Source organism: Halichoerus grypus, chromosome X, assembly GCF_964656455.1.
Source record: "Halichoerus grypus chromosome X, mHalGry1.hap1.1, whole genome shotgun sequence".
Taxonomy (NCBI): domain Eukaryota; kingdom Metazoa; phylum Chordata; class Mammalia; order Carnivora; family Phocidae; genus Halichoerus; species Halichoerus grypus.
In genome coordinates, this window is record NC_135727.1 from 36,619,848 (window position 1) to 36,645,715 (window position 25,868).

Genomic DNA, 25,868 nt, shown 5'->3' on the forward strand with positions numbered 1-25,868 from the left:
GGGCTCAATCTCACCATCTATGAGATCATGACCTGAGTTGAAATCAAGAGTTGGATGCTTAACTGACTGAGCCACCCAGGTGCCCCAACAAAGTATGTTTAGAAGGAACATACCTCAACATAATAAAGGCCATAAATGAAAACCCACAGTGAACATCATACTCATGGGGAAAAACTGATAACTTTCCCCCTAAGGTCAGGAACAAGACTAGGATGTCCATTCTCACCACTTTTACTCAACATAGTACTGGAAATCCTAGCCACAGCAATTAGACAACAAAAAAATAAAAGGCATCCAAATTGGTAAGAGAGAAGTAAAACATTATTTGTAGATGACATGATACTATATGTAGAAAACCTGAAAGATTCCACCAAAAACTGCTAGAACTGATAAAAAAATTCAGTAAAGTTGCAGGATATAAAATGAATGTACAGAAATCTGGTGCACTTCTATACACTAATAATGAAGCAGCAGAAAGAGAAGTTAAGAAAAAAATCCCATTTAAATTACACCAAAAACAGTAAGATACTTAGGAATAAACCTAACCAAAGAGGTGAAAGCCCTATACTCTGAAAACTAGAAAACACTGATGAAAGAAATTGAAGATGACACAAAGAAATGGAAAGATATTATATGCTCATGGATTAGAAGAGCAAATATTGTTAAAATGTCTATACTACTCAAAGCAATCTATACATTTAATACAATCTCTATCAAAATAGCAACAGCATTTTTCACAGAACTGGAACAAATGATCCTAATATTTGTGTGGAACCACAAAAGATCCCAAACAGCCAAAGCAATCTTGAAAAAGAAAAGCAAACCTGGAGGTATCACAATTCCAGACTTCAATTTTTACAAGGCTGTAGTAATCAAAACAGTATGGTATGGCACAAACATAGACACATAGAACAATAGAACAGAATAGAAAACCCAGAAATAAACCCACAATTATATAGTCAATCAGTCTTCATCAAAGCAGGAAAGAATATCTAATGGGAGAAAGACAGTCTCTTCAACAAATGGTGTTGTGAAAACTGGACAGCTATATGAAAAAGAATGAAACTGAACCACTTTCTTACACCATACAAAAAAACAAACTCAAAATGAATTAAATACCTAGATGTGAGACCTGAAACCATAAAAATCCTAGAAGAGAACACAGGCAGTAACTTCTTTGACATCAGCCATAGCAACATTTTTCTAGATATGTCTCCTGAGGCAAGGGAAATAAGAACAAAAATAAATTATTGGGACTGCATCAAAATAAAAAGCTTCTGTACAATGAAGGGAACCATCAACAAAACTAAAGGGCAACCTACAGTATGGGAGAAGATATTTGCAAATGACGCATCCAATAAAGGCTTAGTATCCAAAATATATAAAGAACTGATACAACTTAATGCCCAAAAACCAAATAATCCAATTAAAAATGGGCAGAACACATGAACAGACATTTATTTCTCCAAAGAAGGCATCCAGATGACCAACAGACACATGAAAAGATGCTCATCACTCATCATCAGGGAAATGCAAATCAAAATGAAATGAGATATCACTTCACACCTGTCAGAATGGCTAAAATCAACAACACGAGAAACAGTGTTGGCAAGGATGTGGAGAAAAAGGAACAGTCATGCACTGTTGGTGGGAGTGTAAACTGGTGAAGCCACTGGAAAACAGTATGGAGGCTCCTCAAAAAGTTAAAAATAGAACTACCCTACAATCCAGGAATTGCACTACTGGGTATTTACCACCAAAATACAAAAGCACTAATTCGAAGGGATACATGCACCCCTATGTTTATTGAAGCATTATTTACAATAGCCAAACTATGGCCACAGCCCAAGTGTTCATCAACTGATGAATGGATAAAGATGTGGTATATATAAACAATATATTATTTAGCCATAAAAAAGAATGAAATCTTGCCATTTGCAACAACATGGATCAAGTTAGAGAATATAATACTAAGTGAAATAAGTCAGAGAAGGACAAATACCATATGATTTTACTCCTAGGTGGAATTTAAGAAATAAAAAAAATGAGCAAAGGAAAAAAAAGAGAGAAACCAAGAAACAGAGACTTAACTATAGAGAACAAACTGATGGTTACCAGAGGGGAGGTGGGTGGGGGGATGGGTGAAATAGGTGATAGGGATTAAGGAGTACACAATATTGTGATGAGCACTGGGCGATGTATGGATTTGTTGAATCACTATATTGTACACCTGAAACTAATATAAAACTGTATATTAACTATACTGGAATTAAAATTTAAAAAATATATTGAAAGAAAGAAAGAAGGAAAGGAAGGAAGGAAGGGAGAGAAAGAAGAAGAAAGAAAGAAAGAAAGAAAGAAAGAAAGAAAGAAAGAAAGAAAGAAAGAAAGAAAGAAAGAAAGAAAAGAAAGAAAGAAAGAAAGAAAGAAAGAAGAGGGAGGGAAGGAAGGAAAGAAGGAAGAGAAAGAAAGAAAGAGGGAGAAAGAAAGAGAAAGAGAGAAAGAATGAATGAAAGAGAGAGAGAAAGAAAGAAAAAGAGCAAGAGAGAGAAAGAGAGAGAGCAGAAGGAAGAAAGAAAAAGAAAGAAGAGAGAAAGAAAGAAGAAAGAAAGAAAGAAAGAAAGAAAGAAAGAAAGAAAGAAAGAAAGAAAAATTTGAGCTCATAAAAACTAAAAAATTCTACTCTGTTAAAGATGCTGTTAAGAGCCCCAGTGAGATATCACCTCACACCTGTCAGAATGGCTAAAATTAAGAACACAAAACACAACGGGTGTTGGCAAGGATAAGGGAAAGGGGAACCGTCTTGCACTGTTGATGGGAATGCAAACTGGTGCAGCCACTCTGGAAACAGTATGAAGTTTCCTCAAAAAGTTAAAAATAGAACTACCCTACAATCCAGCAATTACACTACTAGGTATTTCCACAAAGGATAAAAAAATACTGATTAGAGGGGTATATGCACCCTGATGTTTATAGCAGCATTATCAACAATAGCCAAACTATGGAAAGAGCCCAAATGTCCATAAACTGATGAATGGGTAGAGAAAATGTGGTGTATATATATACAATGGAATATTACTCGGCCATCAAAAAGAATGAAATCTTGTCATTTGCAGTGATGTGGATGGAGCTAGAGTGTATTATGCTAAGCGAAATAAGTCAGTCAGAGAAAGACAAATACCATATGATCTCACTCATATGTGGAATTTAAGGAGAAAAACAGATGAACATATGGGGGGGAGAGAAAAGAAACAGGCAAACAAACCATAAGAGACTCTTAAATATAGATAACAAACTGAGGGTTGATGGAGGGAGGTGGGTGGGGGATAGGCTAGATGGGCAATGGGTATTAAGGAGGGTACTTGTTATGATGAGCACTGGGTGTTTTATGTAAGTGATGAATCACTGAATTCTATACCTGAAAACAATATTGCACTGTATGTTAACTAACTAGAACTTTAAAAAAAGATGCTGTTAAGAGGATGAAAAGACAAACTACAAATGAGGAGAATGTATTTGTAATGTACATATCTGACAAAGAAGTAGCATCCAGAATATATAAAGAAATCCTCAAACTAAACAGTAAAAAATAAATAAGCCAATTAGAACATGGACAAAAGATGTGAAGAGACATTTCACTAAAGAGGATGTACAGATGGCAAGCACATAAAACAATAAGTATAAATTGATGTTGATGAGCACACCATGCTTAAAGATATAATTTGTGACAATAACAGCATTTATGGAATGGAAAACAGCTATAGAGAAACAAAACTTTTGTATGCTATTGAAATTAACTTGGTTAATTTGAAATAAATTGTTACAATTAAGATGTTATTGGCAATTCCCAGTTCAACCACTAACAAAATAGCACAAAAGTATGCAGCATTATAAATGACAAAGGAATGAAACCGATACATCAGAAAATACCTATTTAACACAAAAAAGGCAGTACTGGAGTAACTGGGGAACAAAAAAGACATAAAACACATAGCAAACAAATAGCAAAATATCAGACATAAATCTACCTTATCAGTAGTTACATTAAATGTAAATAATGCTAAAACAATTTGGGAATGAATGGAAAGCTGGGAGAACTGGATATCTACATGCAAAGAAACATGAAGTTTGACTGCTACCTCACACTATTTACAAAAAATTAACTTAAAGTGGATCAACAACTTAAATATAAGAGCTAAAACCATAAAACATGTAGAAGGAAGCATAGGTGTAAATTTTCATGACCTTATATTAGTAATGGTGTCTTAGATATGAAACCAAAAACACAAAGAAAAAATAAAATGTACTTTATAAAAATTTAAAACTTTTGTGCTTCAAAGAACACTATAAAGAAAGCAAAAAAAAAAAAAAAAAAAAATCCAAACAATGGGAGAGAAGATATTTGCCAATCATATATCTGATTAAGTTCTAGTCTCCAGAATATATAAAGCATACTTGCAACTCAATAATAAAAAGACAACCTAATTTAAAAAATGGAAAAAGGATTTGAATAGACACTTCTGATAAAATATACATATGTACAAGACATACATAAAAAGATGCCTGGGACTCCTGGGTGGCTCAGTTGGTTAAGTGTCTGCCTTCAGCCCTTGCATCGGGCTCCTTGCTCAGAGGGGAGCCTGCTTCTCCCAGTGCCTGCCACTCCCCTTGTTTGTGTTCTTTCTCTCTCTCTCTCTCTCAAATAAATAAATACATAAATCTTTACCAAAAAAGAAAAGATGCTTAACATCATTAGTTATTAGGTAAATGCAAATCAAACCACAGTGAGATTCTACTTCAATACACACCAGGTACACTACAATCAAAAAGACAGAAAATAACAAGTCTTGGTAAGAATGAAGAGAAATTGGAACCCTCATACATTGCTGTTGGGAATGTAAAATGCTGTAACCACTATGAAAAACAGTTTGGTGGTTCCTCAAAAAGTTAAATGTAGAGCTATCATAAGACTCAACAACTCCACTCTTAAGTATGTACTGAAAATAATTAAATATTGGTATTCAAACAAATGCATTCATACAAATGTTCATAGCAGGACTGATCACTATAGTCAAAAGATAAAAACAACCCAAATGTCCATCAAATGATGAATAAACAAAATGTGGTATATCAACACAATGGAATATTATTTGGCCATAAAAATAAATTGAGTACTGATACTTGCCACAACATGGGTGAACCCTGAAAACATTATGCTATGTGAAAGAAGCCAAACACAAAAAGCCACATATTATATAATTTCACTTATATGAAACATTCAGAAGAGATCAATCCATTGAGATAGAAAGCAGACTATGGTTTTCTAGGGCCTAGGGGCAGAGGAGAATGGTGGAGGGACTGCTGAATAGGTGTAGAATTTCTTTTGGGATGATAAATATATTCTGGAATTATATAGTAGTGATGGTTACACAACATTGTAAGCATACTGAAAGGCACTGAATTGTACGCTTTAAAATGGTGCATCTTACTGTGTGTGAATTCTATGTGAACTTAAAGAGAAAGAAAAAAAAACTATGTTACCCTACTTAGTGGCTTTATAATCTTTGCCAATTTATTTAAACTTCTGTGTCCAGCTTGGTTCCTCAAGTGTAAAAGAGTAATGGTAGCTGTAGTTACCTCATATGATTGTTTTTTATTTATTTATTTATTTATTTAAATTTTATTTCATACGATTGTTTTTAAGAATAAATGAGAATATAGATATAATGCCCCTAGCATAATGCCTGGCTCATAGTGATCATTCAATGTATTACTATTATCGTAACAATAATTATTATTATTTTCTAGCAGAATGGGGATAAGTTATACACGGCCAAGTTTATTTTTTTTAAAGACATTATTTATTTATGTGAGAGAGAGAGAGAGAGCATGAGGAGGGGAGGGTCAGAGGGAGAAGCAGACTCCCTGCTAAGCAGGGAGCCCAATGTGGGACTCGATCCTGGGACCCCAGGATCACGACCTGAGCTGAAGGCAGTCGCTTAACCAACTGAGCCACCCAGGCACCCCATATACACAACCAAGTTTAAAGTGTTACAATCTGTGGCTAGCCTACCTTGATGAGTATTTTTTTTCTCCTCTTTTTCTCCCTGAAGGACATGTTTATAGTTTTCTAACACCCTATGTTTTCATATCCATGGATGTGACTGTCCACTAACAAATTGCATTCTCATTTTTTCTCCCCCATTTGACTGGTAAGATTAGTGCCACTTTGAGCTCTTCTTATCAATTTATGCTGAATATTTGGGAAGACACACACAGGGCTAAACAATATCCCTAGTGCCAAAATCTTTGGCGCATTCACCCTGACACTTTGTTTTTTTTTTTTAACTTTCTATTTAAATTCATTTTTGTTAATATATAGTGTAATTTTAGTTTCAGGGGTAGAATTCAGTGATTCATCAGTTGCATGTAACACCCAGTGCTCTTACATCAAGTGCTCTCCTTAATGCCCATCACCCAGTTACCCCAATACCCCACCTCCAGCAACCCTCAGTTTGTTTCCTATAGTTAAGAGTCTCTTATGGTTTGCTTCCCTCTCTGTTTTTATCTTATTTTATTTCATCTGACACTTTCTAGTGTAATGAGAGCCACAGGATGAAAAACATCATTCAAAAATCACTTGATGAGATCACTGAGGGTAACACGTCTGAATTGGGAGTCAAGGTCATATTTGCAAGTTTACCTCTCCCATTGGTCTTTCTAAATGCCTATGTACTTGTTCTTTGGTAACAAGAGAAGGGAGCTGAATTGGAAGGAGATCCTGAAAATCTCATGGGGGAAGTTTGCATTACAAAATGCAGCCAAAGAGTTCCACTTTGATTTGTGCTTGAGATACCTTAATGCCTAGTCCCATGGTGACAGCAGGCATAAAATCAACAAAGTTTCTAAAAAATTTTTTCAAGAAAAATTAGTCTAGGCTTTTCTCTATGACACCTTAGGATGTCAGGAATGGTAAGCGGGAAGGCAAGAAATGGATTCCCAGTAGCCATAAAATTTATCAGTATTTAAAGTTAATGAAGAATTTAGATATGCTGAATTTGAGTCTATTGCTCTTTCCATAGCATACACATGCTTTCTAATGAGACTATGTCAGAGATCAAGATTATTTTGATGGGAAAGAAGTATTAGGTAAAGGGCACATGCAATATTCCAAGAGAATAAGCCAAGATGAGGCACTTGGAGAAGTAGAGGTTACAAGAAGGAAGAGATAGCAACCAGTACAGCATGAAGGTCACACTTTACTTATTATTTTTGCATTTTTTTACCCACTGGTTCATCATCATGTATCATCCCTACCTTCCATGACACCCCCCTGCCCAATTCAGGGACTGGGCATTATGGTATTTTGCTCAGCATGCTCCAGGCGACCTCACTGGTATATTTTTAGAGTATAGGGAAAGGGATTTCCCTACTGGTAGAAGGTGAGTTGTGACCCTCTAGCTCAGAAGTCCAGTCTGAAGACAATACATGGACACTAGCCACAACACTAAATTACCCATCATTAATTACTGTATTAGGGACTAACCACATGCAGAAAGTTGACCTCAAAAAGGGAAAACAGGTCCTCCCATGAGATACAGCTATTTCATTTCCAGTGTCTCTTGAAGTGTTTCTATACCACTTTCAGACTTGCTAGCCCCAGGCAGAGAAAAACAAACTGATATCATAGGTAATTATAAATCCTAAGGAGAGAAGACAGAAATTGAATTGTAAAGTATTAATAACATTCATAAATTTCCCACATGAAGGGGAAACTCAGGAGAGGCTCCTATAGCATATAATCTATGAGAATGAGTTCCCAATAGGACTTCACCAACTCTTAGCTCTCAAAGAAGGAAATGGAATCAGGCTTTGTCAGGAAGTTTGTTTCCTGAGGAGTTTTTCTAAGAATTAGGATTAGACAATATCCTTTAGGGAGTTAGGCTTCTTTGATAGGCCTTTTGCTAAGTGAATAGATTTAACTTTTCCACTGGATTGGCTTTTCCACCGGACCAGTATGAAATTAAAATGGGAAAGATGGTTCCAAACTAAGCCAATGCCCAAAACCTGAAAGAGATCTGTTCTGCTCCAACTATGGTCAACTGAAAAAAAAAATTAATCAACAAACATTCACAGAGAACCCATTGCATGTCAAGCACCTTTAAGAATTTCATAGGCACACAAAAACATATAGAACAGGTCACTGTCTTCAAGAGCCTACACACTAGTTGTGAAAAATAAACCATGAGTAGATAATAAAAAGAAACAGGAAAGGGCAATGGACCAGGAGGCCAGAAAATATGGGCTCTAGTCTTGGCTCTAACATTTACTTACTATGAGACCACAGACAGGTCCTTTCTACTCTATGGAACTCAGTTTTCCATGTGTAAGCTGAAGAGGTTGGAGTAGATTCTTAAGGGCCTTTTTAACTCAAACATTTAATTAAAAATAATGAGTGTATAAAAGTGGGAGGAAAATAATTGAACATTCCATGCTAATAAGAGTTTCAATTTTTGGAAGATGAATTTCTTTTCTATTCCAAGGGCATGAGGTATCTTCCCAAAGCTTTGGGGTCACTGGAAGCTGAGGGCCATAGAAGTACAATGCCAGGGATAGATAACATTTCCTCTCCAAGGATCAGTAAATGCAGTCTGGAAAGTTGGTGACTCATTCTAAGACCTCCTCAGGGCAATTGTAGAGGGCAACTCCAAAGTCAGCTTCAAAGTTTTCAGACTCTCCTTTCTCATCATCTGCTGTCCAAACACAGGAGGATTGAAAGAAGATACATATCAGGGCCATTACTTTGGCAAAGAGCCCAGTATCTGCCTGAGAATAAAGGTGGTGTTTGGTGCTCATAAATAAGGCTGGCAAATTGGTATCCTTTGTAATATTGATGAGAGGACAATGCCAACTTCAAGACAGAAAGGCCCATAGGTAGACTGGAGGTGAGGGGAAGACAATGGAATGGGAATGGGATGATCTATTATAGAGAATACAAGCACAGGGTTTGGAGCCATTCAATCTTAGGCTCAACTCTAGCTCTAACACTTTGAGCAAAGTGTTTAACAATTTATTGAGCCTCAGTTACTTCATGTGTAAAATGAGGACAATAATAATATTGACAATGTAAGTGTTATTGTAAAGATTAAAGAAGATTTGTTTATAAAGGGAGGGGCATGCACCTGACACCTAGTAGGTGCTCAATAAATGGTAACTGCTAACAACACCATCATCACCAATTTCTCTCCATACTGGCAGTAAAGATATTTCTAAATCATTCACATAACAAATGACTTATCAAAGGTCATTGACATTAAATATTAAAAAGTCATCAATGTCTCCTATTTGTTACGGTTTCAGATCCAAACCCCTTGTTTTGGTACCTAATGCTTTCTACAATTTGGTCTCATGCAGCCTCTCCCATTTCATTAGTCTTTGAAGCCATTTACTTGCAATCCCAGGCCTGCTCAATAGCCTTACAAATCCTAACCATGACTGGGAGTGTATTGGGAGCTTTATCTCTTCCAGTGGATAGGTTTGGTCTTAGTTGTTCTTCCTCATTCATTGTGTCCAGTGAGCCTGGAGTGACCCCAGGACTCATGTCCCTGTGGCCTTTCTGTTCCTTAACCCATGGTGATTCAGTCTAGATGACTGAGCTTCTACCTCAGTTTCTTGGTACAAATGACTGTGTTGTCTGTCTGCCTAGATCTAACAAGTTCTTTCTCAGGAAGTTGGGTTCTGCATTATGGAATCTTCAGATATGGTCTGTGTTTTTATTACAACAGACTAATAATTGAGAACCAGGATGCCACCCCATATCAGACTTTGAGTGTTGTCTGTCACCTAGACCCTTGTGCTCTCGTGCTTTAGAAACCCCAGTACATTCCTTTGAGTACTAGATTGGACTGATGATATTTAATCAGGGTCACAGGAGGAAACAGATGTCACACTTAAAGTGGTTAATTTAGGCGAGTTTAATAAAGGGGCTATTTAAATGGTGTGGGAAAGGGTAAGAGAATCCAACAAAGGATGATGAAGCACCCTAAAGCTAGCAATAGCAGAGGAGCCTTTACCATGCCTAGGTCTAAAGGGACAAGTTGGGGGGAGCAGTTACTAGAACCCAGAGAGAGACCTATAGCTGAGACTATAGAAGACTGAAACTTTTTCCTCAAGAAATCATGGTCTTTGAGGGAGGAATTCAGCCACTGACAACTAACATGAACCTGAGGGAATAATTATCTTGATCTCCATCTCCTCCCATCTTCTGGGGCTGTCTTCCATTGGCTGCACCCAAATGAAAAGTCAAAAGGCAAAATAACCTAGTCGATATATCCATAAAGGTCAGCTTCCTGGAGCACATAGCAGAATGCAGAAGGGTAAGGACTGAGTCTAGAAAAACAAATGGAAAATGCTCAGCACAGGAGAATACTTCTGTTGGAGATTACACTAACAGGTGGACCAGTTCTGCTATCACCAGTCCTTCCCTGCTCAAACTTCCTTGTGCTGCTGAGGTACCTACCATCCCAATGTCCAATTCCCACCCCTCAACTGTGAGTTATGCCAAAGACTAGATCTTATGCATCTGTTTGTATTCCCCTGTACCATCCATAATACTTGCTGACAGATTGTTTGGCAAGAGTTACAATTTCTCCAAATTGTCTTCTTTATATCTTGTCTGCCTTTCTACTCATTCAACAAGTATTTCATGAGTTTCCATCATATGTTAGCCACTGTGCTAGGTGGAGGGATACAATGATACGTAAAAACATACATATTCTCTCCTCTCATGACACTTGCAATCTAGTAGAAGAGAAAAGCACTAATCAAAGAACCACACTAGCAAATATAAGAACTAATGTCTAGTAAATGCTTACAATATACCAGGCACAGTGTGGTGGTTTTGTATTATGCCAAATTAGTTATAATCTAGAGCTATGTTTCTCAGAATTACTTACCCTGTATGGTTCCAAGTTATGGTTGACTGCAAGAGAAATTTGCACAAGATTCGAATGGTGAAAGTGAAGGAGCAACCACTGTGACACTGAAGATCCTTATGGGACCAGGTTTCAGTTCATGATCATGGTTGCTAATCCACTGACCCAGCTCACTGGCATGGAGCAGGGGCCATGCCTACAGCTCCTCTAGCTCCCTCAAGATGTCTTCCTTTAGCTTCTCTAACTTTGGGCCAGGTACATATTCAGCTCCATGGTGAAGGATACCAGCTTTTCCTGGAGGTTACCCACATCATCAAGGCTGAAGGTGGTGAAAGATAGATAGTTTTAGATTGTCCTCATGGGATCCAGTTTGTCCTCTTAAGTTCCAGTTTGTCTTTTCTCTCCCCCACTTCCCCTGATGATTTTAGGCTCAACACCAAATACTGAAATGAGCCTTGCTGAAACTATTTAATTAGTTCCCACAATTGCATAATGTCTAATCCTTATAATAAAATATCTTTTTATCTATCACATATAGTGGTTCTGCTTCTCTGATTGAACTTTAATTGAGATTGAAGTGGTTACTATTAGTATCCCCATTTTAAAGATGTGGATACTAAGGCACAGAGAAATTAAGCTACTTGTCCAAAGTCAAGCAGATAATAAATGGGGGAAGCCAAGTTTTGAACCTAAGTAGTTTGGCTTAAGAGTGTGTGTGTGATTAACCACCATACTGTGTGCCTCTCAAACCTCAGTTTGAAACTATGCACACAGAGGTAAATAAGTACGATGAGAAAAAGCACACAATTCCATAACAGCACAGCATGTAACAAAGAAGCTTGAATGAGATTATATATCTATCTCTCTGTTTACTTATCAATCCTATCTATATACTTAGAAAAGATGTATCTTTGAGAAAATAGCTGATGCAAGAGGAAAAGCCTAACCTTATTAAAATGAGGCAAAGGTGAAGAAAAATCAAGATCACTTGCCCTCTCCTGAACCACTGTTGGGGAATAGTGGCTGTCTACTCCACAACAAAGAAACCAGCATAGTAAGTGCATAACCATGCAGAAGTTGTTTGCAGTTCTGAACATTGATGAGAGTATAGTGTTAAGTGCACTAGATTGGGAATCAAGAAAATCACCTTATAGCTCTATCACTGATTAGTTGTGTAACTCTGTGCAAGTGACTTTCCTTCTCTGAGCCTCAGTTTCCCCTTTCTAAGATTATATGGTTGGACTCCATTATCTCTAAGACTCATTCTAGTTCTGGGACTCTATAACCAGTGGCCTGTGAAATCAGAGTCTGTCCAGGCTTTCAGCTCAGTTAAGAAAACACTTGGGTAATGAGCTGGGGACCCTTGGAGATTATTTGCAGACTCTTAATAGAAAACCAGAGAGCTAACATTTAGATAATTTTGCTGGAGCTCCTGAAGAGAAAGAAGTGATGGTTGGTCCAGTTTACCTGGTCATAAACCAGTCTTGCAGTCACTGGCTATAGCCTATAATCCATTTCTCTGACCGAGATCTCAAATGAGTTCTTGTGTTATAATAAAAGAGATGAACACATTCATTTTGGAGAGGTGATCTCTTCATTCAAAAAGTCTCCAGGGGGACTTTTATCAAATAGCAGAATGTGAAAGCAAAGCATGATTCAAGGAAACCACATGACCTTCTGCCCAGAGAATGATGAATACTTTCTGCTTTGGTCAGGAAGGAAAACATGAACTAGAATTGATTTGCTCTCTTCTCTTGGGAGAGAGTGGGAGTGAGAGCATTAGAAATTCCATTTTGAAAAGTCTGGATTCACATCTTTGTATTTTTTGATAAGTGGGAGTTAAGAGAAATAAAATACTTGTCCTGTTCAATTATGTTTGTTGTTCTGCAGATTGAACTGAATACATTTTTCTAATTAAATTTTAAAATGATAGAGTTTTTAAGTAAGTGAGCAGTTCAGTATCATGGCTAAGGTTATAATTCAAGCAGCCACCTCTTAACTGAAGAAAGGAAGATAACAGCTACAGATTTAGCATCACATCCTGAAGCATCTGAATCAGATAACTGAAACACTAGGTGTGTGGAGGGGAGACTTCCTCTTATCTTTAAAGAGCATGAGGTGATTTAAAGAGATTTTTCTTAGGTCCACGAAGACCAAGGTCCTGAAGGTATATGGATGCAACGAGATCACATTGTTTTGACCTACAAGTCCATAAGGTACTCTAACTAGTTTTTAAGTAAGAGAAATGAATAACCTCATTTAATTAGCATGGAGTGGTTTTTAAGGGGAAAAAAAGAGGTTTAATTAACTGCTTGTAAATGACCCTATTTCAAAAGATGCAAAATCCACAGGGGGAGTTTATGTTTGGAAAAAAAGCTGATATCACAGGAAGCCATTTTTATCTCCCGTTTTGCTTCTAGTTGCTCCTTTTGTTGTGGCATTTGTTCAGTTCGCTCATTTATTCAAATATCTATTAAGCATGGATTTTATGTCAAGTGCTATGCTAGATATTATATTTCTTTGGCTTTTAAGAAATATGTTTAGATGTTAAGCCTCCAGAGCTGAAAGTTCAATGCCAATTTTAAGATTTTTCACTTTGCTTTGGAATTTCCTCCCTCTCTGGTTTTCCTCCAACCTACTCCTTTAATTCAGGTTGTAGACTATCAGGAAAGTGGAAAGGGGGGTGTGGCATGCAAGACAGTATAAATGCAAGCCACAGTGGGCATATAAAGGAATGTCTGCAAATGTCAAGACATTTTAGTGACCATATATAGCAAAATTTGCCTCTGTTCGTTGGACTCCCTCAGGATTCTGATCAGTACCTGTGGACAGAAATCTGCCACATCCAGCAAAGGATAAACCAAAGTACAGAGCAAATGCTTCTGCCCTAGCGTTAGTGTTTGTCTTTAGTATCCCTTGCTCACAAGTGCTGACTTGCTGTTACATTGGATTTTTCAGCTTCTAAATCATGATCACCTAGTTCTGGGACAGCACCCCCAACTTTCATCAACACTATCTATTCCCTTGCCCTGCTTTTTTATTTCATAGCACTTACCACCTCCTGACATATTATACATTTCTCCATTTACAATCTGTATAAGCCCCATGAAGAAAATTTTGTCTGTTTTGTTCACTCAGTGCCTAAAATAGTGTCCAATATATAGTTAAGCACTCAAAGAAAATATGTTAAATAAACTAATGAATGAATGATACCTGCCTGTTCCTTTTTGCCTTAGCAGACTCTTTGGGCTTCAATATCCATGTCTCAGCACTGGAGCATCAACCTCATCTTCCTGTTCCTAGGGCATCAATCCTTTGCTTGCCCTACCTGACATAACCAGATTCTGATTAATGAACTGGACCTACATATAACCCAGGAACGAAAAGAGCTAAATCAACATTTTTTTTGCATACAAAATGGTCCGCCCACAAAACTATTCATTTATTCATTTTTCTTTAAAGCTATTTTCCATGTTACTGCATATGTGAGTACATAAAATGGTTTTTACCTAAATATATGAGGCACAAGCATAACAACCCCCCACAGCCCCCCTATGAATGAATCATACTTCATTCAGGTTCTGGTTAAGCAGGTTCTGGTTAGCCTTACTTGACTTATTCTCCTTCCTAGGCAATGTTTGCATTTTAATGGGGAACACTTTAATGCCCTAGGCCTAACTCACAGGAGTGAAGAGCTATGGGCCACATTAATTAGGGGGCAGCAGAAATTGGGGCAACAGAAATTGGGGACCTTTTTAACCTCTAGTCAAGTCAGTCTAACTTGCCCCCTCTTCCACCAGCCCATTTGGTAGGCCATGCTTAGAAAAGAGTTTAGAAAATATTGAATACTAGGAATCTGTTCCTCAGGGAGGGATCAATCTAACCAACCACTTTTTTCTTTACCAACAAACTCTTTTAACTTATGCCCAGTAGGCCAAGAACCCAAGAGGACTCTTTTCTCTACTGACAATTCAAGAGACTCTTCACACTTTCTTTGCTCCCAGTGTGTGTTAAGGACCTATTTTCTAAGTATGTAATCAGAGGAGAGAAATACAATGAGAATTGTGTTCCTATCTACTTCAGAAGCGTCCTTGGTATATGTTATGTCATCCCAGGGAATTAATGTGGAAACTGGGGTTGGGGTAGGGAGGCTTGTACTTTGCACATGTTATCATAAATGAGATTGCCATGGCAATCATAAATGAGATGCCATCCCTAACAATAAAGTGGGAGGGGTGAGGTTGGGAGATCAGTTAAGAAGGCAAGTTTTTTTTTTTTTTTAAATAAACTATGTATTTTGGAATGATTTTAGATTCACAGAAAAGTTGCACAGGTAGTAAAGATAGTTCCCACATACCCTTCACTCAGTTTCCTCTAATGGTAACATCTTTATATAACCATGGTACATTTGTCAAAAGAAATTAACATTAGTGCAGTCCTATTAACTAAATTACTTGATTTCACTAGTTTTTCCACTGATGTCCTTCTACTGTTTCAGGGTCCAAGCTAGGATCTCACATTGCATTTAACAGACAGCTTTTTGGTAGAATGTGAGATCTAATCAGGAGGCCAAGCCAAGGCCGAGCTCATTAGGGGAAGCTGCTCACTCGGGACTCTTTTTTTTTTTTTTTCTGATTGCAAATTCTGGTTAGTCTGCACTGCATGGTGCAGCCAAGAGGAGTTTGGCTAAACAGCAAAATCAAAAAGGACATTGCAAGGGGAATGACATCTTTCAGATAATGGAAAAGCATGAGAGAAAAGAAAGGGAACAGGTGCCAAGTAGAGATTAGGTGGACAAAAAAGAATTTGATGGCCTCTTTCCCAGAGCCTCCAAAGTCACTAATCAGAGTTTCTGAAATGCATCAAGGAGAAGAAACCACCAAGAATTCAGTAGGACTCCATAATAAACACAGTGGCAGGGGCGTGCTCAGGCATGAAAAGGCATTATGGTCAGGCATCCAGGCTGACACACTGAACGAATTCCCTGCCTCTGACTCTATCAAGAATGACAAACCTATATTATCAGGTAGCCATGTTGGAGTTACTAAACTAAAGTGTGACAAACACATGGAATGTTCTAGACCAGGGGTGTGCAAACTACAACCCTGCAGGCCAAATCTTGCCTGCTGCCTGGTCTTGTAAATAAAGTTTTATTGGAACACTTAACATTTCCATTTGCTTACATATGGTCTATGGCTGCTTTTGCACTACAAAGAGAGTTGATGAGTTGCAACAGAGACCCTTTGGCCCATAAAGCCTAAAATATTTACTATCTGGCCCTCTTTATAGGAAAAGTGATCGAGATTTAGTCAATGGGTAGAGAAATAAGAGCCTGGATTTCTAACAAGTGGAAGCTGTGCAACTGTCAGAGGTCTAGTGCATGGCCACTGGCACACCCAGTAGTAAGGGAGGCTTCCCTGGAGACTGGGAACATCAGAGTGCTGAGCCTCGCTTCTACCCCAGGCCCAGCTGCTGAAATCTCTAATTAAGAGTAGATTACTGAACCACAGAAAGGCTGGAAAGGCATGCTAGTTGGAAGGGGGAAGTCACTCCTGACCTGTACTCTGAGAGATTGGTAATAATGAAAAACAGAAATAAAGGAAATCCATGAGTATAATCTATTTAAATATTTTGATGCTTTCCTTTGACAGAATTGTATCTTCAGGATGACTTTAAAACATTAGACTATCATCAGATAAGATACTATTTTTATCATTCAAGTCTTTATTGAATACTTAGTGCATGGCCCTATGGGGTTACAAAGAGGCATTAAACCATTATGATTTTAGTGAGGAAGAAAAGGCACGCACCCAACCACCTATAATAAAAGTACAATAGAGAAAATATCAAAATGTCTAAATGCCCCCATTTAATCCCAATTCACTCTCACTCATAGGATTGCTCTGTATTTCCTTTCCCTATATCATCCTTCCAACCTTTCCATTGGGCTCTCTGGAACCAGCATCTCAAGGTAAGCAAACTCTCTGACATGGTCAACTTCACATAACACTCCTCTGCTTAGCTGAAATCTGGCTCTACCATAAGCCTCCTCAAGCTCTCTCAAGAGCAGGCTGCTCATTTCCTTATGTCTCAGAAGTCATACAATCATAATTGCTTTTATCATCTTCATTTTAGAGATGAGAAAACTGAGGCTCAGAGAGGCCAAGTAACTTGCCCAAGGCCACACAGCCAGTGAGAGGAATTGGAACCCAGCTAGGACTGATTGGAGCATTACACTCTTTGCCACCACACTAGACAGCCTTTCAAATCTTCTATAATCCTCCATCATCATTTGTTGCTAAAAGTGAAACATCAGAAAAACAATACACTTTAAAAAATTATTTTAGGATCAGGTACTTTCCTAGAATTCTTGATGCAACTGCCTGATGTTTCTGTAGGGGCAGCAGGGATTACACAGGCTCACTCTATGTTCTAGCAGCACCTGTTACCCGCCCACTCTTTTTTCTTGGAACCAAATTCTGTCATCAGCCATCTAATTACAGTCTTGAGGCCAATTTTTGTCTGATAGAGTATCTGCCAGAAGCCATGTGGAAGTTGGAACCAGGAGAGGTCAAAAGAGACATAACCGGGAGAGCCAAATGAGCAGAGTCTGGGACAATGCTGTTAACTAGCGGTACTCCCTAATTAGTCTGCCCCAGCACTTCAGTGTGCTGCAAATGAGCTACAGGTCTGCCAATATATTGATGATATATGGATCCCTCAGCCTCAAAGTCCCAATGCTGATTGCCTCTGGGTGCTACAACTCTCATCATTTTCCACCAGGATCCCACAGAAACATTTTTTTACTTATGCCACAGTTGCAGTGCAGGTGTTTAGAAAGCCCTGAGCTTGAAGATAGCTAAACTGACATTCTGGCTGCCAAAGGTTTCGTGCCTTATATCCGATGTGTAACCCCTTCTTGTCTCCTGGTCTGCTATGATGTCAGAGGCTCCGGCTGCCTTTCAGAGAGTTTGAGAGAGTCAGGCGTGAGAGGAAGTGCGGGAGAGAAGCAGAGTCCACCACAGTGAGGTGCAGTGATGGCACTCAAGGCGCACTGGTGTCCAGCTTTTTAGAACCATTTCAGCTCTCTTGATAAATCTTTTGCTCAGCATGCAAGAGAGATGCATGAGCAAAAATGGGCTTATGGACAAATAGGTGAACCTTTCCAAAATACTTCTGTCAGTCAGATCAGCCCTGACCAGACAGGGGCTGAGATCTTGGAGACTACCCAAACACAAATGAAGTGATAGAGAAATAGACATATATATAAAGGGAAACAGTCTTGGAAGGCTATATACCAAAATGTCGACAGTGCTGTTTTCATGTTTTTAAAATTTCTTCAGGTCGGGACGCCTGGGTGGGAGGCTCAGTTGGTTAAGTGTCCAGCTGGTGATTTCAGCTCAGGTCATGATCTCAGGGTTTGTAAGATGGAGCCGGGTGTGGGTTCCACGCTCAGTGGGGAGTCTGCTTGAGATTCTCTCCCTCTGCCCTTCCCTCCGTGTATGCTCTTGCACATGAGCGCTCTCTCTCAAATCAATAAATAAGTCTTTTAATTTTTTTTTTAAATAAAATCTCTTCAGGTCTTTCTGTATCTTCTCATTTGCCTTAACATTGAGTATGCATTTTCCTATAATAAAAAATAGTAGAACTAGGGCGCCTGGGTGGCTCAGTTGGTTAAGCGACTGCCTTCGGCTCAGGTCATGATCCTGGAGTCCCTGGATCGAGTCCCGCATCGGGCTCCCTGCTCGGCAGGGAGTCTGCTTCTCCCTCTGACCCTCCCCCTCTCATGTGCTTGCTCTCTCTCATTCTCTCTCTCTCAAATAAATAAATAAAAAATCTTTAAAAAAAAAAAAATAGTAGAACTAAAGCTATTTCTAGTTTGAAAAATGCCACCACAACAAATAAAGTACTGAACAACCTTGGATACATCCAAACCTCACTTAAACTCAGTTTTCCTGTAAAATAAGGATAATACCAGTGCCTTACAGGTTGTTATAAAGATCAAAAGAAATAGTAGCAGACACGTAGCAGGAACTAAAAAAAAAAAAAAAAAAGCATTTCTTTAAGCAAACAAACAAGCCCTCTCTGAAAGAAGAGTGTCAGTGATACAAATATGAGATTGTTTCTGCAAAAAAAACAATGGAAGTCCTTGAATTCAGGGTCAGACTGCTTAGTTTTTGTGCCTATAGAGGTCAGGTAAAAACAACAGATGAAGCAATGTATGTAGAATGAGGAACCTTATTCTGAAGGAAGAAACTTTCCTAAATTCTATTAAAACATTTTGCTGTGCCATTGTTCACTCCTGTGTCACTTTAACTCCTCTATTTTCCCTTTTCCTGGTGATATGGAAGACTGAATAAACCTAATGGAGTCCTCAAGTATGTCACTGGAAGATCCACCTTGTTAGATGTAAATCTAACACACAGAAGGGCATCTGCCCTTTTTGGTACTGACCATAATGATCCAAGACTCTCTAAGTAGACACAGGATTTGGCTCAAACCAATCTGACCTATTCACCTGTAAACTCATGGCCTGTGGTATATTTTTTGCTCTAAGAAAGTTTGTCTTATCTCATTATTTCATGTGAGGTACACAAACATAGAGGCTTTCCATGCGTTTACCTTTAAACAAAAGAAATCAAGTAAGAGAACAGAGTAGGGGATACCTGTCAAGCCAAAATCAGAAGATGAGCAGCCACAGTAAAAGAGGAATGGACTCAGAAAGTCATCATAAAACAAAAAAGATAATCATTACTTATGTAGCAATTACTGTGTATCAAGCCCTGTTCATACTTCACATACATCAACTCATTTAATCTTCACACAACTTCATGGGGTAGGTACTTTTACTATCCCATTTTACAGATAAAGAAACTGAGACACAGACTCACTCAGGTAATCCAGGTAATAAGTGGTAGAACCAGAGAGCCTGACTGCTGGGTTCTGCTTGTAAAGCACAGCACTATGTCACCTCTCTAGGCCACAAAGCACTTTCCAGCACACACTGCAGTTAATCTGAGTAAAAGAGTCATGGGAATAAAAGGTACAGCATAGGGAATATAGTCAGTGGTATCGTAATAGCATCATATCGTGACAGATGGTAGCTACACTCGTGGTGAGCATAACAATTACGTTGTACCCCTGAAACTGATGTAACAATGTGTGTCAGCCATACTCCAATAAAAAGAAAAAAAAAAAAGAGAGAAACCCTTGATGTGTTCCTTCTGAGTTTATCCAGGAAGTTTTTCTTTTCAAATGTCCATCTTTATCCCTACTTATTTACCTCTTCTAGCCTGCAATCATCCTCACCCACACTTAATGACACTTGGGACCTCAAAAAACAAAACAAAACAAAACAAAACTTCAGCAGAACCTTGCCTCCAGCAGGTCCTGAAAACTAACCCCTTACTTCTTCCCTGCCTTCTCATTCATCTGCACTCACTGGATCTTGTGCTGTTGGTAGTTTGCCAATACACACAAAAAGTGTTCTGTCTCCTGCACGTGCACCACCCTTGCTCCTCCTGCCAATTCAAGCCATTCAAGAATATGGTATTTTATAGGAGATGAGAAAGAGAACTGAAAGAATTAAATATCCAAAGAATCAACTGTACCCTATCTTTACATTCCCAGGTAGTGGACCCAGAGGCTACACTGGCACTTGGAGTGTTTTCATTGGGTAGCACCTCTGAAAGACATTGCTGAATGATATGGATCTATAAGCCATTACTCATCAGCGCTTTTGTCAAGAACATTATATTATATAATTATATAATTATAATATATAATTAATTATATTAATTAATCATTAGAGCTTTTAAGAAAGGGCTGATCCTTTGGATGGAGGTGGTTTCCACAAGTCAGTTATTCCTCAGGTTGCAAATCTCTTTAATCTCCTTCCTCCTGAAGAGTGCTGCATTTTTCTATATGAATTGATTTTAATGAACATATGTTCCATTTCTAATGAATATGTTCTCCATTAATGGCATTGGAGTGGGAGGCAAAATGCTATAATGCTGGCACTCCTTGATAGTAATAAAATCCTTAGGAAGTCCCTGGCATTACACCTGCAAGATCCAACGATCTGGGGGCTGGAAGAGCACCTAAAGACTGAGAAAGGAAACTGTTATAGTGACAACTCATTCAGGCCTTCCTTGGCTGTTACCTGACTGCAGAAGGAATAGAAAGCCAAAGTAATAGGAATGTGATAGGAATACAAAACCAAAGTAATGAAAACTACAGCAAATAAATTAGAGCCAACAATATTAAAAATAAAAGAGAGCGGATTTAAACCAGTGGGCTCTGTCAGTAGGGAATGGGATTTCATACTGGGATTGGCCCAGCAGGAGACAGGTGATTCAAGTTGAGTGGGTTCAATCAATCCAATTCCCCAAGGACTTGCCGGGGCCTACCCATGTGCCTAGCTTTGCTCTCAGAGCCAGGGAGGAGGGAGGAATGGAGGTGGGATATGAAGAGAGGATTAGAAAAGAAAAAACAAGAAGAAAAAGAAGTCCTTTCCTTCAATGAATGGACCACTTAGTTGCAGAGACAAGACACACTAACAGTAGACAAAGGATAATTCATGCCAATCTATAAACAAGTGTTGGATAAGATGGTGCAAGCTACTGTATTTTCTCAAGACTAAGTCCTGTGTATTTCTTTTAGCATTTTAATGCTTCTGAAAATAAAGGCTGTCTTACAGTTATTATGTGCATTTCATATAGTGTTTCATTTTATTTTCTGAAAAACTGTTTTTAAAAGCAATCGTGCACCTTAGAATGACAGAAATACGGTATATGGGCTCTGATTCTTTGAAAAAGGAACAATCTCTATGATCCCAGTATGAGACATAGTCACCATATATGGGGCAGTATCTGGTCAGGTGCCTGAAAAATGAACGCAGTAGAATAAGGCAGAGAGAAGAAGGCACTGCTGCTGTGGATAATGGGAAGGGACAGACACACAGCCTCAACAATGCCAGAGACAGGAAGAAACGTGGCCTGGCAATAGGCAGGGGAGCCTGGCTGGAAATGAAGCTGTTTATAAGACTAACAGGAGATCAGGCAGGAAAAACAGGTGGGCCTTGCTCTTTTCAGGAGACCCCACAGTATGAGGTAGCCTATAACCAAATTGCCGTGGTCAGGAAATGAGCTAATTGAGGAAGGCACCCTGAGGTGAGTCAGGAGGGTGAGCCTTTGAGAAGCGGTTGTAAGGAAACAGACAGGAAGCCAGGAACCAGGCCAGAGTCAGAATTGAGGGGGACTATCCCAACAGGAAAAGGCAGGCTGGAAGCAGATTATAGACAGATTTTTGGATTTAGATAAAGATAGTGGGATTCAGTCCCCTCTGGGCAACAGGCATAGCCAACAGCTACCAGAGTGACATGTCCTCTCTATGCCCTGCTGGGCCATCTGTGAGCAGTCAAAAGCTGGCAAGTATGAGGGGAAGCCAGAGAGAAACAGGACTTACCTATCCCGTTATTCTATGGTCTTAGCAACTGACCGGCGCAGAGAGATTTGACTTACCTAATACTTTTTCCAGAAAAGAGTTTGTTTTTTCCTCAGCCAAAAACTCAACAGCCATTGGGAACTTCAGCAGGATAGTTATGGAGGGAAAGGCAGCTAAGGTCAAACCACCAATTCCAGGAAGGACCCTAAGTAGAGGTCAGTACTGGAGGTCAGGGACTGGGATGCCTGCAGGGAGGGTCTCCCACACACCCCTCTTCCCATCAGCTACCTCAAGAAGTACCATGAAACTCTAGCCGCATGAGGCTGCTTGCAATCAGTGGAAATCACACAGGCTTTGGATCAGACTGCCTGGTTTCATTCCAGCTCCACCACTTACTAATTGGCTTCCCATGGACAAATCACTCCGCCCCCCACCCCCACACCTGAGTTTCCTTAGTTATAAAACTTAGCCCGATTTTTACCAATGAGATGACTGAGGTTTCAAAAGGATGCATGTTACTTTTATATCCTTCACTAAACTATCTCCCATGACTGCAGAGAAAGTAAACTAGTTGCCCTATTCCCAAAGGCTCATGCAATTCCTGCCAGCCGTGAATTAATGGATTAACACTTAAGAGTGGGTGAGCATTGGAGACATCCACCCTACCCCAAGTTTTCAAAAGGAACTAGCCATTTAGTGAAAGCCTACTCTCCACCAGGTGCTTTTCATATTTCATCTCATTTAAACCTCCCAATAACCCTATAAAAGTAGGTACTATTGGGGGACCAGAGTGGCTCAGTCAGTTAAGCCTCTGACTCTTGATCTCAGCTCAGGTCTTGATCTCCGGGTCGTGGGATCGACCCCCATGTTGAACTCCCTGCTCAGCACGGAGTCTGCTTGTCCCTCTCTCTCTCTGCTCCTCCCCCCACTCATGCTCTCTCTCCTTCCCTCTCTCTCTTTCTCTCTCAAAAAAATGAAAAGAAGTCTTTAAGAGTAGCTATTATTATTCATCTCCAAACTACAATTGAAGAAATTGAGGCTCAGAGGGCTTATGTTTCTTTGCCAAGATCACACAGTTAGTACTTGAGTGGGTCTGACTCCAGAATTCAAGCACACACTTTCCACTCCAAATGTGCCCGTCATTGGAAGCAGTTTCTGGTTGTGCTGTAAAAGGCTTTATCCTCAAGGAAAAGAAATGGAGGCCTCAAAGGTTCCTCGGTAGAATGTTGGGAGGTACTTTGTGAAGTGAGGAAGATGCTGCTCGCTCTACCTATGGTAAGGGCCGCCCCTTGCTGCAGCACGCTGAAACACAGGTTTGCAAAACTCTGGCCCAAGGAACAACACCTTGGAACCTCACGTCAACCCTCTAAGGTACACAGGACTGCTATTATTACTCCCATTTCACAGAGTTAAGGATGGTGAATCTCGGGAAAGGTAACTGATTTGCCCAAGGTCACAAAGCCAGGAATTTGACAGAGCCAATATTCAAATGCAGGGTTTCTGGCTGGATTCTACACACTTGTGTTCTTTCTACAATTTCATGTTGTGCTTTGTACAGTTCCCCATGTGCTATGGATGCTCAACAAATAATCAATGATATCTACCGCCTGGCTCCTGACCAAGAGTAGAACACAGTGAAAATGTGTTCCATGCATCTCAAAGCATGGGAATATAAAGAACAGATAAATGAAGAGAAGTGTAAAGTGTGTGCCAGGTGCTTAGTATTCATCATTTAGCATCAGCAGCGGGCGTCAACGTTGAGGGAATTCTATTTTCAGATGCCGCTAAATAAATTCATCTCCTTTCCCTGGTATGACAATAATAGTAATAAATTCTTCTGACTTTTCAAGATGAAACTCTGTCTCCTTACACTCCTCTGAAGTAGAAAATACTAAGAAAATTGGAACAAAATCGGCGGCAGAAATTCCTGAATAAACTACATTCTGGGGAGGCTTGTCTACTTCAGATGGCAAAGGACATGAAATGAATCCATATATTTCCGAGATGGAATCAATGACAATTAACTATAATAAAGGTCTCCTAGTAGATAAGTACTAAAGTCACTTTTTGCCCTGAGGTTTACCCTCTCCCATAAATTTTTTAAAAAGATTTATTCATTTGAGAGAGAAAGAGAGAGAGAGCACAAGTGGGAAGGGCAGAGGGAAAGCGAGAGAGAATCTCAAGCAGACCACATTGAGCATGGAGCCTGACTCGGGGCTTGATCCCACAACCCTGAGATCACAACTCTGGGATCACAACCCTGAGATTATGACCCAAGCAGAAACCAAGTGTTGGAGGCCCAACCGACTGTGCCCCGTCTCTCCCATATAATTTTATCTAAAGAACTATTTCAGTTTAACCAGCTAGAAAATAGTGTAGTAGAAAGTACTGTGGGCAGGAGTTTCTAAACCAAATTCTATCACTAATGATGTCAGGCAAATCATTTCTCCTCTCCTCAATGGGAAAATGTTGCCAGGCTAATGTTTTTTCAATTGGAAAATGATTGACAGTTATCAGTTTTAGAACCAATCATGCAAACACTGTCCCTATGATATCCATCCCCAAAACCAATCCACTAAAGAGAAGAGTGGGAAAAAATGGAAAGGAGAGTTTTCCTAGATGTTACAAGCAGAAAACCTGCCTCCTTGGAGGGCAGTTTGTTGCCCCAGAATGATTCTCTTCAATCAAGATTGATTCAAAGCAAAATAATTTTTTCATACAGTTTTAATTGTTGTTGTTGTTTTGAGTTTCTATTTGAATTCCAGTTAGTTAACATATAGTGTAATATTATTGTTGTTTTGTTATTATTATTTCTTTGGATTCATTTTTTTAAATATGTTATGTTAGTCACCATACAGTACTCATTAGTTTTTGATGTAATGTTTTGTTATTATTATTGTTAAACCACATTGATTTGGTTAACTGCAGATCATATACCTGTGATGTAATTGTCTAAAATTTCTTTCCAAAACCTTCTTTTCTAAATAGCAAATGTAATTACATTTAATTAGAAGAAATACAAGTTATTTCTAAAAATCTATCCTGTTGAAGCTAATTATAAAAGTTGCTGGTTATAAGGGCATGACCCTAGCAAGTCATGGTTTGCAAGTGGAAGAAAAGGTGTTAATCAGAAAGGTGGGGGGCATTCAAATGGATTTTCCCCCAAAATAAAAAAAAAAAAAAGAGAGAGAGAGAGAGAACAGCAACCTGGCAGAGTAATCCTGGCAAGCACAAGGCCTCATGGTGCTCTGAGCCACATCAATCAGGCTGTCCCTCATTCTGTCTTCTTTGGCCCATAGAAAGGAGGGAAATGAAAGGTGAAATGTTAGTGCATGCATTTGACAACAAGCTGGGTAATGATTCTTTAGGCAGAAATACTCTAGTTGCTTTTGAAACTCCACCATTATAAGATTCCAGCACTGAAGTTCCAACAATCTTACATATGAATTAACTTGAAGATAGGATTCAGCATAGATTCTAAATCTCATC

The 25,868-nt window shown here is 39.0% G+C and overlaps 1 protein-coding gene across 1 annotated transcript in view; it reads right to left on the reverse strand.

The window, feature by feature from the left end:
• Positions 1–25,868, reverse strand: part of LOC118528468 (uncharacterized) — a 201,832-nt gene that overhangs the window by 89,972 nt on the left and 85,992 nt on the right. The window lies entirely within an intron of this gene.